The following is a 17,037-nucleotide window of genomic DNA, read 5'->3' on the forward strand; positions in this document are numbered from 1 at the left end:
AAATAAATAAAATCTTTTTTTAAAATGCACAGAAAAGGAATAAAAGAATGAAAAGAGATAAAAGGGTGAGAATGAAAAGTTGATGGAAGTGGAATAGAAGAAAAGCAGGAGATACAGAAATAGAATGAGGATTGAGAAGGTCTGAGGAATCATAGAAGCCTTCCTCCTCCCCTTTCCCCATCTAGGTGCACAAGTGTGGGATCTGGTGCTGCCATTGGTGGTGCTGCTGTCACCAGTCATCCTGGGGGCATAGAGAGGTTTCGTATTGCTCTTCTTAGGCTAGCCAAGGTTGAGAAGCTGACCACCCATTCCAGGGAAAGGCGAGATAGTGGAGTGAGAGAAGTAGGCAGGCTCCACAGGTGCGCACGCACACACAGGTTTGGAAAACAGCCTCATTATTGGTTAGTGGGATGGTGTGGCAAAGATAAGTTCTGTGGAAAGAATATGGGCTAAGAATACAAGTCTCTTAAAATGAATTAATATGGCATCCAATGGGTTATTTTCCACCCTGACAAGGAAATTTTGCAGTGTGCAACAACGTGGATGAACGTTGAGGACCTCATGCTAAGTGAAAGAAGCCTGACACGGAAAGACAAATATTGCATGATTTTATTCATATGATGTATTTAAATAGTCAAATTCATAGACTCAAAGAATGGAATGACCACTGCTAGAGGCTAAGGGAGGGAGAAAAAGGGAGTTACTAATCAACAGGCATAAGGTTTCAGTTAAGCAAGGTGAGTAAGTTGTAGAGATCTGTCGAACAGCATGGTACTTATAGTCAGCCATACTTTATTGTGCACTTAAATATTTGTTGAGAGGGTAGATCTCTTAATAAAATAAAATAAAATTAAAATACTATATACCATGAAATTGTAGGCTGTGAGGAAGAATTTAAAATTGATGACAGTTTGTATTTGTATGATAGCTTTTTCTGAATTCTTCCAGACAGCTTTTGTCTTCCCAAATATCTCAGTAAGAATGTAGAATACTGAGTGTCATCTCACTGGCTTTTTGTAGACTCCAAGATTTAGCTTCCCTTCCAACAGGAAGTGTTGAGGCATGAACCGCCATGAAACAGGCATAGGTAAGTAACACTTTTAATTCATCTGCTTCAAAATCCTGTGACACTAACCCAGAATCCTAGATAACCACTTGATAGGCAGTTTAAAAACTAGTTCTCTGCCTAGTTCAGTGGCTTCTTGGTCATACCACACTGATAAATGGGAAGAAATTTTGAAAAATTAGAATACACTAAAAATAAATTTTGCTTTAACTGTGGTTATTAACATGTATTTTATACATGTGTGGGAGGGACAGAGTGGGGGTTCACTGAAAAGTTCTATTGTTTTGTGTCCAAGGCTAAGGAAGAACAAAGAAAATCTGCCCTGATAGCCCAAGTTTATTTTCAGTTCAACTTCAAAGAAGGAAAACCTGCTTTTCTAGGGAACTGCAGGAGGGCTCTCTACTGTCCTGCCTTGAAAACCTGTCTCCCACATAAATCAGCTGTGTTGACATAGAGCACTTTCCTGTAAGAGAACCACAATTTCTTTCTCTAGTTCCTGCTTATCTTTCATGCCTGGCACTAATCAAACCTAGGTAGGATGAAAAATTATGGGCTACATACCTTTGTATTTTTATACATTATTCATTGTATGTTCAAAAAATAGGACTGTAGTAAATGTTAATCTAGAGTCTGGTCTCTAGAGGCAAGCCAAAGGCCTCTATCTTATCCAGTCCATCTTTTTCTTTTGTCAGAGACTTAGATGAAGACATAAAGAAATGCTTGCCAAATTTGCTTTTGATCATAATTTTCAGAGTTAAGAAAATTCCATGTATGATGGTGTTAAGATCTGCAAAGACAAAAACTCCAACATGTGCCAAGAAGGGGCAAATCTAACATGAAACTTAATATGGGCAAATTTGAAACTTAAGACTTGGGTCTCTTTCTCATTTCTGTCTGTCTGTCTCTTCCACACACACATACACACACACTTGCATTCCTATAGGCTGGTTTATTGGCACTTGTATGATAAAGACTCATGGATTTGATTTCAATAAAAGCTGGCAGTATGGTGTGGCTTCTGAGAAAGCTAATGTATGATTGAGTGTGGTAATAGACCTATGATGGTTTGAATGAGAGAAGTGATTGTCCTGCTCTGGGAGCTGATTGAAACAATCCTGGTGTGTTGCATTCAGCTCTGAGAATCTGGGAAACAGAAACAAATTAGACTATATTCAAAGAGGAATAGTCCTTGGATGAGAAAACTCAAAATAGATTTCTATGAGTTTCATCTGAAGGAACTGGGAATATTAGCCTAGAGAAGAGAAGATTCTTGAGCAAAGATAGTTAGCTTCAAATTATTCATCAGATATTTGAAAGGGTATGATGTAGAAAAGAAATCAGACATATTCTCATGAATGGCCATGCTAGAGCTAATAAGTTGATGTTACAGGGAAGAGAGATTGGCCCAATATAAAGAAATATTTGCTCTCTGAACCTAAAGTAGGTTATTTTGGAGAAGTTCCCAATTGGGAAATGCAAGGATAGGCTGGAAAACCACTAAGCTGAATGCTGAAGAATTCAACATCAAAAACATAAATGTGTCAGATAATATTTAAGGCCTGGGAGCTAGTATAATATAGCCAGTATTGTCACAGTGTCTAAAAAACAAATCAGATCCAACATTTGGAGTCTATTTGATACTGACAAAATATAAAATTTTATTCCCAATCTCTTCATCTGTAAAATAAAAAAAATAGAAGTTAACTCAGTATTACTGGGAAGATTAAATAAGAAATACATATACAGTGATTAGTACAGAATAATTATTTAATAAACAATGTTTTGTTTTATCTTAAGATTTAGGTCCATTTCAACTCTGGCGGTTGGGAATCATTTGTAACAAAATTTGTTTGACTTGGACAATCTTTGCATCGTGTCCTATTTCAGTATTCTCTACTGCTACTGTGCTTGGTTATCTATCTATCTATCTATCTATCATCTGTCTACCTATCTATCATCTAACATCTACCTGTTATCTATCTATCCCACTTACCATGATTCAGAAGCTATGAAGAAGCCCAAGGACTCATTCATACTCTACTGGCTGACATTATACTATAGTTATAACCTATTAAGTATTTAAAAGGTTTTTATTTCTTGTGAGTATCAATATTACCTTGGGAAAATGCAGGAGCAAAGTAACAAATTTATAGGTCTTGATATCAACCTTATGACAAACTCCTCACATATAATTTCACACCATTAATTAACATAGAGTGTTTTTTTAATCATTGCTTCTGATGTGGCCTATTAAAACATAAAGAGAACTACATGGAGGAGCTAGAACTCTCAAAAGGTGATTACAGGCAGTAGGAAGATGTTTCCTCATAAGAAGACAGAGAGATGATGCACTCAGGCTAGTGGGCAAGGAAGGAGTACAGAGAGATTGGATCACAGGGCATCCTAGCATTCAAGAATGGGACCACACGTTTGTAGCATGCATCATCTTCTCTAAAGATATAATCCTTGCATTCAAGAAAAAAATATATGTATATGTATGTATTTGTGTATATGTATGTAGATGTAGATGGTGTATGTGCATGCGTGTGTGTGTTTGTATACAGGAACAGCTTCATGAATGTGTAACCTGTACAGTTGTCAAGTCTCCATGCTTAGAAGAGTTTTGCACTTGGTTTAGTGATCAACTGTTGGAGTATTAAAATTCTTAATAATTTTTGAACATAGAGCACATATTTTCATTTTGTATAGTGGCCCAGTGATTAGTTACGTGTGTGTGTTTTTGTATAATCTTAGAAGCAAAGGGATCTTACCATTTGTCTAATTGAACATTTCTTCCCACCTCCATTTTTTACACTTCGTATTTTCTATAATACGGATATATCGTTATTTATTGGTTTTGCTTTCATTTTTCATTTTAAAAATAACACCAGTAGTGAATATTTGATGTATATCTTTTTAGTTATTTTGTAATTAATATAGATGAATATATATGTGTATATATATTATTACTTTTATATATATATGAGATCATGCAATAAATACTCACTCTTGTTTCACTTGATGACTTGCATTAGAGATCTTTATATGTATGCACATATCGGCTCTCCTTGTTTCTGAAGATTACTAGTAGTAGTTTAGCAGGCTATCCTTTAGTTCTTGCAGTACCCTAAACTGTGATTTATCTGGACCAGAAGAGCTGAATTATTTTAATGCAATAGGTACTCTCTCCTGTTATTTCTGCATATTTTGGACTTCAGCTGTCTTGTCTATGTTTATCCTATTCCTTCTAGTTTTTGAAGATTATTCTTTTTAATAGAAAGATGGAAACAATATAGAAATATCATTTTCCCTCCACATTCTCATCTGTCAGAATTATATTAATTATCTTGCAAGAGACCTAATTCTTTCTTTTAATTTTTCTGCTCAGTAGCTAAAAATATTATTTGGTTGCTTCACAGTTTTTTTCCCCAATAATCTCAGCTTATTCTGGGCTTTCAATTTTTCTGACATTATTTTTAAAAATTCATATCCTTCTTTCATATTATTCTTTTTTAAAAAGTTTTATTTAAATTCCAGATAGTTAACATATAATGTAATACTATTTTCAGGTGTACAATATAGTGATTCAACACTTTCGTACAACACCGGGTGCTCATCACAAGTGCATTGCTTAATCCCCATCACCTATTTCACCCTTCTCCCCACCCACCTCTCCTCTGGTAACCGTCAGTCTTTTGTATTATTCTTGTTTCACTTCCTTTGTGATATTTGCTTATCTTCTTCACATCTGAGCTCAGATAGTTCCCTGGGTTACGTTATATGCCTCCCCTACTTTATCCTCATTGAAATAATTAAGGTAATACTAATTAAGGCAGCACTGTAGAGAATTCTTCTACCCAACCCAAACCCAAATATCTATTTGTTAGAATCTCTGATAATTGATCGTAAATATATGTTCTTTCATCTTTAAAAACTCGTGTTTTAATTCTTATTCATATACCCAAAATAAGCATAAATTAGGTTTTGAGGAGATATTTGTAGTCTAGGCATGTATAAAAGAACTACATGTGCCTAACTCAGAGCGGGTCCTATGTAGTCTAGTATTAGGACTAGTGTTAGCAGAATTAATTAATACATATATACATGAATTTAAGACCAGAACCATATAATATTTGGTCCTTTAGATAAATACATAATTAGCTAAACCTTTTAGTTGTTATTGTAGACTTGCTTTCTTTCATGACTCCTTTCTGACATTTCAACTTTGATCAACTTACGGAGTAAAATACTAAATTAAATATGAAATTCTTACACTTTTGAAAGGATATAATTCTTTCTATACATTGTTAGATTCAATTTCCTGATAATTTATTGAGAATTTTTGTGTCTATGTTCATGAGAGATATTGGTCTGGTTACTTGTAATATCTTTATCTGGTTTTAGAATTAGGGTAATGCTGGCCTCATAGAATGAGTTGGGAAGTGTTTACTCTGCTCTTTTCTGGAGATTGTAGAGATTTGGTCTTATTTCTTCCTTCAGTGTTTGGTAGAAGTCGCTAATTAAACCATCTGGGCCTTGTGCTTTCTTTTTTGGAAGGTGAATCATTGATCAATTTCTTCAGTAGATCAGGTATTCTGTTTCCTTGTGGGTGTTTTCACAGTTTGTTGTCTTTCATGGAATTGGTCCATTTTGTTTAAGTTATCTGATTTATAGGTATATATTTGTTAATGGTATTTCTTTATTATCCTTTTATTGTTCATGAGATCAGTAGTGATGATCCTTCTTTCTTTTCTCATACTGATAATTTGTATCCCTCCTTCACTATTCTTGTTAGCCAGGAGAGATGTTTATCAATATTATTAGTCTTTTCAAAGAATCAGCCTTTGGTTTTCTGCTTTTCTCTATTGTTTTCTGTTTTCAATTTCATTGGTTTCTGCTCTAATCTTTATTATTTCCTTTTTTCCCCTGCTTGCTTTAGACTTAATTTTCTCTTCTCTTTCTAACTTCCTAAGGTAAGCTAAAGTATTAATTTTTAGATTTTTTCTTTTATGATATATGCATCAAATACTGTCAGTTTCCCTCTAAGTAGTTCTTTTGCAATATCCCACAGATTTTAGCAAGTTTTAAATTTTTTTTTAAATTATTTTTTTAATTGAAGTATAGCTGACACATAACGTTACATTGGTTTCAGGTACACAACATAGTGATTCAACAACTCTTAATTATGCTTTGCTCACCACAAGGGTAGCTACCATCTGTCATCATACAATGCTATTACAGTACCTTGACTATATTCCATGTTGTACCTTACATCCCCATGACTTATTCATTTCATAACTGGAAGCCTGTATCTCCCAATCCCCTTCACTCATTTTGCTCATCTACCCACTCTCATCCCCTCTGGCAGCTATCAGTTTGTTCTCTGTATTTATGGGTCTGTTTCTGCTTTTTTGTTTTTTGCTTGTTTATTCATTTGTTCTGTTTTTTAGATTTCACATATAAGTGAAATCTCATGGTATTTGTCTTTCTCTGTCTGACTTATTTCACTGAGCATGATATCTAATAGGTCCATCCATGTTGTTGTAAATGGCAAGATTACATTCTTTTTCATGAATGGGTAATACTTTTTGTATATATCTACCATGTCTTCTTTATTCATCTGTCAGTAGACACTTGGGTTGCTTCTGTGTCTTGGCTACTGTAAATAATGCTGCAATAAATAATTTTAGTAAATTTTTGTTTTAGTTTAATTTAGTTTGAAATAATTTCAAAATTTTTTTGAAACTTCTTGGCCTATGCATTATCTACAAGTGTCCTATTTAGCATTTGTATTTCCAAATATTTGGGGATTTTCCAGCTATCTTTCCTCTTTCCGATTTCTACTTTAATTAAACTGTGGTCTGAGAACATACTTTATATAAATTTTAAACTTTTAAATTTGTTGAGGTGTGTTTTATAGTCAAAATGTGGTCTAGCTCAGTGAATGCTGTATATGAGCTTGAGAAGAACGTATATTCTGCTGGATTGTTGGATGGAATATTTTATAAATGTCAGTTAGATTAATTTGATTGATAATGCTGTTCAGGTCATCTGTATCCTTGCTGATTTTCTGCCTGCTAGAATAATCAATTAATAACAGAGGGCAGGGGAAGTTTGCAACTATAATAGTGGATTTGTCTAGTTCTTCTTTCAGTTCTATCAGTTTTTGCCTCATGTATTTTGATACTCTATTATTAAGTGCTTACATGTTTAGGATGATTATGTTTTCTTAGAAAATTGACCCCTTTATCATTATATGGTGCCCTTCTTTATTCCTGAAAATCTTGCTTGTTCTGGAGTTGGCTTTGTCTGAAATTAATGTAGCTACTCCAGTTTTCTTTTCTTTCTTTCTTTTTTAAGATTTATTTATTTTAGAGAGAGAACATGAATAGGGGGAGGGGCAGAGGGAGAGAGAGAGATGGAGAGAGGGAGAGAAGCAGACTCCCCACTGAGTGCAGAGCCCAGCATGGGGCTTGATCCCATGACCCCCAGATCATGACCTGAGCCAAAATCAGGAGTTGGATGCCTAACCAACTGAGCCACCCAGGCACACCTCCAGTTTTCTTTTGACTAATTTTAGCATGGTATGCCTTTCTCCATTCCTTTACTCTTAACCTGACTCTTTATATTTAAACTGGTTTTCTTGTAGACAACATGCAGTTTTATATCTATCTATCTATCTATCTATCTATCTATCTATCTATCTATCTGTCTATCTATCTATATCTTTAATTGATGTATTTAGACCATTCCCATTTAAGAAATTATTGATAAGATTGGATTAATAACTATATCTGTAACATTTTTCTTTGTTGTATTTGTTCTTTGTTTCCTTTCCCCCCCTTTTTCCCCTGAATTCTCTGGTTTAATTGAGCATTATATGTGATTCCATTTTATCTTCTCTGTCAATTACACTGTTTTTAAATTTTTTTAATGGTTTTCTCTAGGTCTTAAGATACATGTTTTAAACTAATCTAAATTCACCTTCAAATAACACAATACCACTTCTCATGTGGTACAGGTCCCTTAGAACAGTCTTTCTAATTCTTCCCTCTGTCCCTTGTGACATTGCTCATTTCATTTATCCATTTGCTTTAATCACCCAATACATTGTTATTATTATTAATTTATACAAACAATTATTTTTAAAATCAAGAGTAAAGAAATAAAAGACTTTATTTTACTTCCATTTATTCCTTCTTTCTCTTCCTTTCTTTATGTAGATCCAAGTTGCTTACATACATCACTTTCCTTTTGCTTGAAGAATTTCTGGTAACATTTCTTTTAGGTCATGTCTGCTGGCAATAAATTCCTTAGTTTTTATTTGTCTCAGAAAGTCTTTATGTCTCTTTCACTTTTGAAAGATAAATCTGTTGAAGGTTAAATTTGGCTGGATATTGAATTCTAGAACGGTAAACTTTTTTTCTTTCAATGCTTTTGAATTTTCACTGTATTTTCTTCTGGCCTGCTTGTTTTCTGTTGAGAAGTTCACTGTAATTCTTATCCTTGTGCTTCTCTAGGTAAGGTTTATTTTTTCCCCTCTGGCTTCTTTCAAGATTTTCTCTTTGGCTTTGGTTTCCTGAAATTTGGAATGAAAAATGGCTTGCCTAGGTGTGGATTTTTTTTGTTTGTTTGTTTAATATTTATTCTGCTTGGTGCTATCTATGCTTCCTGGATTTATGGTTTGATGTCTACTAAATTTCTGAAGTTGCCATAACAAATTACCACAAACTAGATTGCTGATAACAACAGAAACTTTTTCTCTCACAGTTCTGGAAGCTAGAAGTCTGAAATCAAGGTGTCAACAGGGCCACACTCCCTCTGAAGGCTGTAGGGAAGAATACTTTCTTGCTTCTTCCTAACTTCTGGTAATTGCTGGCAATCTTTGGCATTCCTTGGTGTGGGACTACATCTCTTCCATTTCTGCCTCTGGCTTTACAAGGTCATTTTCCCTCTGAGTATGTCTGTGTCTTCATATGAACTTCTTATAAGGACAGGATTCATTGGATTTAGGGCCCTCTCAAATTCAATATTATCTCCTCTTGAGGAATTCTATCCACCAAGACTCTATTTCCAAATAAGGTCACATTCACAAAATGAATTTTGAGGGGACACTATTCAACCCAGTACAGTGTCCATAATTAATTTTGGAAAGTTATTGGCCAATATTCCTTCAAATATTTCTGTCTTTCTTTTCCTTCTGGTGTTTTAATTATGCATATATAACACCTTTTGAAATGATCTTATGGTTCTTGGATATTCTGTTGTTTTTCATTCTTTTTTCTCTTTGCATTTCAGTTTGGCAAGTTGCTACTGACCTATGGTAAAACTCACTGATTTTTCCCTAAGCCATTGCAATTACTTATGAGCCCATCAAAGGCATTCTTCATTTCTGTTACAGTGTATTTGATTTCTAACATATCCTTTTGATTCTTTCTTATATTTCCCACCTTTCTGCTTACATTACCCATCTGTTCTTCTGTGTTGTCTTCTTTTTTCTATTAAAGACCTTAAGATGTTAGTCATAGTTATATTAATTAATATCTGGTAATTCCAACATTTCTAATATCTGAATCTGATGATGATGATGACTTTTTCTCTTCAGATTATTTTTTCTTGCCTTTGGCACAGCTGGTAATGTTGTTGTTCTTGAAAGCAGGATCGTTGTTTCCGATATTAGAGACTGGGGTAAATAGGGCTTTACTGTGAGGATTCCTATTAATATGGCTAGGATCAGCCAGTAGCTAAAGCTGTGTTTGCTGAATTACTGGAGGCTTCAGATTCCTCTAGTGTCCTTGCTTTTATCTCCCCTCCTGACTTTGGGCTTCCCTAAATATTCCTTCTCAGAGAGAGTCTGCGTCTTGCAGTTCTTTCAGGCTTGATCCACTGTGATTATACTGAAGGCTTGCTGTGGTGATGGTAAGTATAGCGGAGGGCGGAACATTCTATAATCTGATTAAATCTCAGTCTTTTAGTGGGTCTGTGTCTTGGGGCTGGGTGTGACCTTCACAAATATTTCTTCTGTCGTATAGATTTTCCTCCCGGTTTCCTAGTTCCTTCCTTGGCTGCCAGGACTCTAATCTGTTTTCTTAAAGCCCTGTTGACTATGTTTTCCCCCTCTTAGGTCAAATAGGTGAGACAAGAAGGCTGGAGTGGCTGGCTGGGAAGAATGTCCTTCTTCCAGCTGGCATAAAGCTCTGGTAGAATCTTTTCAGTAGACCTTTGTTATGGAGAAGGCTCTGAGTGTATTATTTCACAATGACTACTTATCTTGTCCCATTCCCTCCCCCCACCCCCCAGGAGCTATGAGACAATAGATCTTCATAATGACACCTTGATGGGGTTCCTGGAGTTAAGTCCACCAAAATAAGAGTGGGGGCTATTTAAGATAGGAGTTTCTCATTCACCTGCTAGTTCACTGACAGCCTCCAGGAATTCATCAAAATTACCATTTCAGTGTTCCTACAAGTCAATGGCTCCAGCATCTTCTGATCCAGGTAAACAAATCTTGACTGTGACTTTCAGGATGTACTTGTCTCTTAAGTGATGTAGCCTGTGATCTCAGTTCTCTGATGGGTCCAAGAAAAGTCACTGAACTTTTGTTTGCATAGCCTTTTCTTATCTTAAGGATGTTTGGAATGATGACTTCTAAGTTTCTTACATGTCAGAGTGGAAACCAGAAATCCATTTGGAATATATTTAATAATTTGTTCCTAGTCTAAATTTCTTTTTTGCTTATTTATAATAGGAAATTTTGAAATCTTTAAAAATATAAAATAAGAATTTAAAATTTCCTTCACATATCGGTCTTTTTTTTTTTTTTTTTTTTTTGGATACTAATGCACACCACCAAGGTTTGTTGCTGTTTTCCCCAGCATTTCTATGAGGCAAATATTAGTTGTGTGACCTTGGAAAAGTTAATTATCCTGTGTGTGCTCCAGTTTTCTCATTGGTAATATAGACTATAAATAGTACTTTCTTTTAGGATTATTATGGAGATTAAATGAGATGATGTATCAATATGTATACTTAGCACAGTAAATACTTGACATAAAAATGTTCTCAATAAATGTGAATTTATTAACATTTTTGTTGTTGTCAGTCTTATTCTCTAGACAGAGGAAATGAAGTAAATGTTTTTGTTTTTTTTTTTAAACTGATTCTCACTTCTAGATTCTTTATTTTAGAATTTTCTGCACTTTGAGCTGCAGCTGGCCATATAGATGTGGGAGCTGCAGGCTTGACCACACTGGAACTTGGCTAGATGAAGTGCCATCATCCTAATTGTGTGTGAGGGCCACAGTTCACTGCATTAAATCCTCTGAGCTCTCCTGTCCTCTCCCACATGTTGGCAGCATAAGTCAGCATACACAATAGCTTTAGATCAATCTAACACTAAAGTGGCCCCTGAAGAAAGGCACTAAGTATTCTTTGCTAGTCTCCTGCAAAATTTTAAAATTAAAAAAAAGAGGAGTTCTTTAGTCTTCAATTATGATAGAAATGTTGTATTTTGAAAAGATTTCAACTGGTGTATTTTAATTTTCTTTTCCTACGAAGTCATCCTCTTTTTCTCAATTTTGCTCGTATTGTATTATACTGAGGTATTGGTGGTAGAAGGAAGATGGGGTGAACAATTTCAAAAAAGGTCTTGCATGATTCAGAACCGCATAACCATAAGCTTATTTCTAAAACTCCATTTACAGCAGGGGCCAAGGCTGGAAGTTCTGACAATGCCATAGGGGAGCATTCTCCCTGGAAAACTGTGGCATTGAATGATGATGAAGACAAGAGCAAACCAGGGCACATTTAAAGAAATTCAACTTTAAAAAGATGTCTGAATCTTAAGAAGTCTCTTCATGAACTTTCAATAGTCAGGTGTTCTATATTTATATGTAGAAGAGAGAAGAAATCTAGCCCCTATGATATAATTTCTTACCATTTGTGTTACATTTAATTTTTTGAGTCTATTTTACTTGGTTTATAATGCTATCATTTTCTTCCTCTTGAAATTATGGTAAATTTTTATACACATAAATGTTTTCATATTTAATGCTTTTATACTATTAGTGGGACACTTGATGGGACAGTAACGGTTTGTCTAGTCCTGTTCCTAGTAAGTTCCAATCTAATAGGATATCAAAGAATGTTTTCTAGTCTTTCTTTTAATATAGACAAGAGTGGAATTCTGTAACCTCTTTATTGTTTCAGTAACTACATAGCATCTTTAATTTTGACAAATTATTTTTAAAGTCCAATAGCACTTGATATAATCATCTTTGAAGGTTACCATGTTTGTAACCATTGTCTCATTGGACCTTTATAACAACACATGAACAAGGAAGTGCAAGCAGCTGTTGCTAGAATTCTGATATAACCAAATCTACATGCTCATCTAGAACTGTGGTATATCAAGGCAATCCTCTAGGATTGGTTTTTACATAAGGTTCTGATATTTCCTGGTGAGTTGCATAAAGGATTTTGCACCCTTTGTTTCTAGGATTCTCATTCCCAAAGGGGAAAAGACAGAGTTTGCCCCTAATCTCTAATACTGGGCATGTGTAAGGATGGCTGGATCCCTCCAGAAAGCAGGGATCTGACCCTGAAGTAGGAGAGAAAAATGACATTAGTCACCATTTTAGGAAGGTCTTTCCTAATTAAAACTATTCCTAGTCCCAAGTAATTCCTTCAGTCAATCTCTATTATTCTACATCCTTTTGTTTTCCTTAAAGCACTTACCACTCTGATACTTTTGGTCATTTCCTTCCTTAGCATATGTCTTGGTCCTGTAGAACTCATGATTTTGTAGAGGGAGGACCTGGTCTTTTTTGGCTATCACTGAATCCACAGTACCTAGAATAATACCTGACAAACAGTAGGAGCTCCATAAATATTTCTCTCTGTGACATTAGTTCCAGGTCTCATATGAATAAGCTTAAGAGTAGTGTCCCTAAATGAGCTCTAGTCATATAAGAGTGCCTTAGTACATTCAGTCTGCTATAACAAAAATACCTTAGGTTGAGTGACTTAAACAACAACTGTTTATTTCTCACAGTTCTGGAGGCTAGGAAGACCAAGATCAAGGCATCAGCAGGTTTGATACCTGGTGAGGACCTGCTTCATGGTTCATGGATAATAGTCTTGATGTAGTCTCACATGGTAGAAGGAGTAAGAGAGCTCTCTGAGGTCTCTTGATGTAATACGTGACATAACCCAAGGAAGCTAGGGCACCAGGAGAAGCGTATGAATTTGTGTCAGTCAGAATGAAACAAGGTTTTGTCAATGTGTGTGTTTGTATATATTTGAGAGGAGTCATATTTGAAGCTGCTCTCAAAGGCATCAGGTACAGCAGAATAGTTTGGGGCCAACCAAGTCCACATGAGTTTTTCTGTTTTCATAGCACATAGATGGGGATGAGCCAGGAGTGGGTCAGATTGCCAGCAGACTGTGGTACTGGATCCAGGAGACATAGAGAGCATTAATTGTTTTCCACTCCACCTTTAGTGCCTCCTCAGGTATGAGGTGTGCCCTCTCCAAGTGCCGAGATTGTTGTTCTCCCATAGTTACGAAATTGATGTATCCATCCCAGTATAACATCATCTTTCTTTAATGAGCTCTGACTTGGACCAGACCTTTTGCCTAAAAGGGTGAGGTGCATGTGAGACAAGGCATTTTTACAAAACTTACAAAGACCCATAATGTCCTCCATTTTGACCCACATGGGCCATGTAGGAGAGCTCATATATGAAACCAAGTGGTCATCTTCCTTATGATCTAGAACCTTGTCAATCCTAAGAGATATTCTGGGTGATTGAACCAGAATTAAGTTTGGTTACCTACAGCCACTTTTGTCAGGGCTGTGATCCAAAAAGTGAGCCAAAAAGAATGGTCCAGGGTTGATTTTCGGGAAAGAAAGACTGGACATGCCTAAGAATGGTCAGTGTTGGGTGCTGTGCATGCAGTGGGTTTGGATGGTGGATGAGGAACCTTGAGTTTGGAGACTTCACTGCTTTTATAACAAGCGGTAAATAAACTTACTCTTTGTTTTGGAGGGAGATATTATTTCATCTTTTACAGTTTGTTTGTTGTAAACATAACACTGAGAAATGGCCTGGGTAAAGAGTGGGCATTGCATTCTTGACCTGGTTTGCATGACATAAAAGAGCAAGAGAGACCATGGAGGAGTGTCTCTTCCAATAGACTATAAGAAACAATTCTCTGAAACTCATTTCTGTCTTGACCAATGGGAAGTATGTTTTAACATTACTCAGTGCCCTTGAGAAGGGGACCACCCCTGCAAGGAAAATTTTCTATTTGGTCTTGATATGAGGAATAATAATTGGGCTTCACCCTAACAGTTGGAAATATGGAAATGGATCCTTTTTCTTCCTTCTTGGCTGCTGGAGAGGCTAAAATCGAATATATACAATCTCTGGCACAAGGAGGTCTTTGATAAATCATGTGAATGAAGGATACAGAATTGTAAAGTGGGATGTGCATTTTATGGTGGACTCACCCCTGGTTCCATTTTATTCCCTGCCGTTTTATCCCTTTATCTCATTTTTTCTTGCTTTTATTTAAATCTGATCCATACCTTTTATTTTTTATCAGCTGGAATTCACATCTAGGTCTACTAATTTCAGTGCCCTATGTTGTATCTAGTTCTATTCTCTTTGAAGTTGGAAAACAACTGGTTAATATTTTTATCTTAAACAATTTGTGAAGAAAGTTATTCAGTCTATCTCCTCTGTCACTGCTGTGTTGGTTCTGTTTCCAGTGGTTTAGTCAGTTTTGTCCTTTCTCTCTGTACTCTAGACTCTCATGTTTTGTACATGTAGACCCAGACCCTCTGCTGTTAATTTGAAACTTGTCTCATCTTTGTTCAAGCTGACATGCTCAGGCCTTTTAGCTATGTATATTACTGATAACCATATTAAAGCTATTTTTTTCCACACAATACCATACTTAGTTATGTCCATTATCCTTCATCCTGTTGGGACAAATCATCTCATTATTTCTTTTACTTCTTTTTGGACTGAAAAATTTATGAGGATTTATATGTTATAATTTCCTGCTATAGGCAGACAGAAAAATACATTGTGGGTTGTTAGCTATGCCCAGGTAAACACTCAGAATTCAGAAGCTGCCTATAGGAATCAAATGTTTTTATTATATAAATGCTTGATCATTTGTTTATGCAACAAAAATTAAAAGTAGCTGAAAAATGAATGGATATATTGCACAAAGAGTTGTTTAAAATAACTGAAAGTGGTATGACCAAATTTGACTACTGGGGTAGTGATCCAATTGATTACTCTGTCCTGGAACACAGTTACCTGGAAAGCAGACATTTTGAGCATACAAAACAATGTGCAATAATTTAACATTTTCTTTTTAAAATCAACCTATGAATTAAATTCTAAGTTTGTTTAAGTGTATCACCATCGATGAGAAGATGGGGGTGGAAGTCCCAGATACCTATATATTCAATTTTTATTTACTCTCTTCAAATAATTTACTGGGATTTCAATAAGAAGGACATTTTTTTAGTGATTGTTTAAACCATCCTCTTCATTTTATGTGCTTTTGTTGACTTTTCATTTTGTCCATTCTTTCACTCTCTACTATATTTCACATAATATGATGCAATTGGTAATACAGTACCATAAGTTTGAAAAGAAGTTACAGAAATAAGAGTCATGAATTCAGAGACCCAAATATCTAAACCTTACTGAGACTCAAGCTTGATATTTTATTGCCTTGCTTGACAATGAGTTCTGTTACTAATTCTAAGTTAGCAAAACATATCAGTCATTATCCTTTTCCTTATAAATAAAACCATGTATCTTATTGCAGGTAAACCTCTACATATTCATGACCCAAATTTTGTAGCAGTAGAGAACACAGAATATACTATGAAAGCTGAGCCTGAAAGAAATCCACATATTAAAAAAAAGCCCACTACTTTTACATGTGTAAGTCCCCCCACATTGTATACTCATTATTTAAAATTAAAGGACAGAAGTCAAATTGAGAAACAGTAAATTAAGAGACAAGATGTGGGGATTACAAGTGTTTCACTTGAATAGAACCAATCTCGTTCACTTTCTTTTTCTCGCAGGAAAGGAAAATTTAACAATCAGAGTAATGAACACACTTCAATAATGGGAGCAATGCAATTGTGGTTTTGGCTGGGTAAAGTATCTGAGTTTTATACATGATTTCCCCTTTTCAGAACTGTGGCTAAAATTTTTGAAAAGTTCATTCTAAATACTTAACCAAAAACGAGAAAGCTTAAAAAAAGAGAATTCACTTTTAAATGTAAATGCTACATCACATTTCAGTCAACTTCCGGCAGCAAAACCAGTGTTGGCAGTTTTACCAACTGTTTGTAACCAGTTCAGTTGGGTCTGGCTCTCAGTTGTTAATATAGTACTACCGATCTTAATTCGTAGGACCACAAGGGAATGTTTAAATAAAAGAACACTCGATTTCATAGTAGTTTTTAAATGAAAACATATGTATCTGTAATAGGCCTTTAAAAGTTTTTTTCGGTAAGTACTTAATGTGGGGCATCTGCTAGGTATAGTGTGTCTCAGTTTTTCTGAGGAGACACATCAAACTCAGTAAAATTAATATTTTAGATGTTGGTATCTTGGGATTTATCGGGGTTAAGAATGCCCAGGGAAGGAATATTATTGTCAGTTATTTCTCCTTTTATACATAATCCCTTGTATTGTATTTAGGGCGAGAGGAAGAGGAAGGGAAGAAGACCTCAAAATACCTTCTCAAAGATGGTTGATTTGAAGAAGTTCACTTCTAAAATTTGATATGCCCAGTGTGTTTGGTGAGACAGGTAAAAAATAGACATGGGATAAACTGTTTGTGTACCTGGGATTCTTATCCAACATTTTAAGTTCCTTTGAGTGGTGTCAGTGTTTCAGTCCATAATCACTAAACTTAAATTACCATTT

The 17,037-nt window shown here is 35.3% G+C and overlaps 1 protein-coding gene across 1 annotated transcript in view; it reads left to right on the top strand.

Moving 5' to 3' along the window:
• Nucleotides 1–1,021: 1,021 nt before the first annotated feature.
• Nucleotides 1,022–17,037, top strand: part of SOX5 (SRY-box transcription factor 5) — a 1,040,220-nt gene continuing 1,024,204 nt past the window's right edge. The window contains exons 1-3 of the mRNA XM_027594377.1: nt 1,022–1,087; nt 16,185–16,258; nt 16,810–16,919. The gene's annotated coding sequence lies outside the window, so the exon portion shown is untranslated. The remainder of the gene's footprint in view (nt 1,088–16,184; nt 16,259–16,809; nt 16,920–17,037) is intronic.

Source organism: Zalophus californianus, chromosome 9 (genome assembly GCF_009762305.2).
Source record: "Zalophus californianus isolate mZalCal1 chromosome 9, mZalCal1.pri.v2, whole genome shotgun sequence".
In the NCBI taxonomy this organism is placed as follows: Eukaryota; Metazoa; Chordata; class Mammalia; order Carnivora; family Otariidae; genus Zalophus; species Zalophus californianus.